Below are 1,705 nucleotides of genomic sequence, written 5' to 3' on the forward strand. Positions count from 1 at the left end.
ATCTCCGCCCCCATGACTGCCACCAATTGAATTCACAGATGGCTGGCCAGTTCCCTTTGCGAGAGGTTGCAGCTGGGAAGGATTTTATCTGGGTAGCCATTCCCTCTCACTCTCTGATCTTCCTCAAATTGATAAATGCCTCAGCTCTTTCTCTTCAGACCCTCTTAACCAACAGCCACCTTCACCCCTCTCCCTGAGAGGCCAAATCCTGAGAACTTGAGCTCCAAAACACCCTTTCCCCTCCAACACTCATTCTCATTCCACCCAAAGACTGCCTTCCTCAACAGCCTCTTCTATTTCTGCATCCATTCTACCCCTGAGGAAGGCAGCAAGAACTGAGGGCATAGTCTGAGTCTATGCCCCACTCTCTATGTCCAGCCTCACAGATTGAGAGGCATCTCAGGTCCTTTTCCACTGACCTGACCACCTTTACCGTAAACTTCCATAAACCCCTAAAAAGACCTCATTAACCTGACCTTTACTGCCGGGAACCAATTCCAGCATGTCATAATTTTAAGAGTTTCATCAGACAGCTCAGGGCATCTTAATCTACATGTTTTTGCCTCCTACTGGCCAAACACCTGAACAGCCGTAGGCTATTCCCCATTCTGACAATGGACTCTGTACCCTTTAAAACCTTACCCTTTGAAGTATATTATCTCCACCTTGCCTTAGGACAAATTGTGTTAATAAAAGCAAGGGTCCTAGATAAGGAGGGACTCTTCAGTTCCTTTAGCTGAAGGTCCTCTGACCCCCAATGACTTTCAAAATTATATCTCATCTCCAGACTCTTTATTAGTCTCTGGATTTCTATGTCATCTGTGCACAGCTTTTCCAGATTCCTGAATCCTTCTTGATGCTGGGACATGAACCCTGGCACTTTACGGTCCTTCATGGCCCTCAGACCCCAGCCCAAGATCTAGTGAACATGGCCTTTAAGATTTTAATGCCCATGAGGAGCAGGCACAGTCAAATCGGGAGGCCTGCCTTCCACAGAAGATAGACCTGCAAACTCATGCCTCAGTTGTGGCCCTGCGGCTGACGGCAGCTGCCATGGCCCCAAGGGGGCTGTGCATGGTGGGGGTGCAACGAGAGAACGTACACCACCCGGAGAATGCTTCAAATGTGGAAATGAAGGCCACTCCGCAAAGCAGTTCCCCCGGCCCTGGGCTCCAACCAAGCCCTGCCCGTTGTGCGGTCAAAGCGGCCACTGGAAAAATGACTGCCCCTGGAAAGGTGGCAGGCCCTCTGCACCCCAGCATGGAGGGGCTGCCTTTCCAGGTCATGACCATCAGCTGGCCATGCTGGGACTGGCTCAAGACTGAAGAAGCACAGCCTCAACGGCCCCCACCACCCTTGTTGAGCCCAGGGATGCGCTGAAGGTAGTGGGTCACCTTCCTGGTCGACACAGGGGCTACCTTCTCAGTTCTGCCCTCCTTTTCAGGGCCCTTTTTCCTTCCACGATCTCGGTCATGGGTATTGACAGCAAATCCACCTGCCCGCTGACTGTTATGACCAGATTTCAAGATTCCCAAGAACCCACATCAGGGAGCCATCCAATCCGATGCAAAAGCATAAGAATCTGTATTTCAAGCTAGCTTGAGCTCTCCATCCACCAGACTCACCGACACATCGGCTAGCCAAGTGGCCAAGAGAGCCAACCCCGCCCAGAGACCGGTTATATAGGGGGGGGGTCGGAGTAAGG

The sequence above is a fragment of the Myotis yumanensis genome, unplaced genomic scaffold (genome assembly GCF_028538775.1).
Source record: "Myotis yumanensis isolate MYYU_CA2020_CCGP unplaced genomic scaffold, mMyoYum1.0.hap1 SCAF_16, whole genome shotgun sequence".
In the NCBI taxonomy this organism is placed as follows: Eukaryota; Metazoa; Chordata; class Mammalia; order Chiroptera; family Vespertilionidae; genus Myotis; species Myotis yumanensis.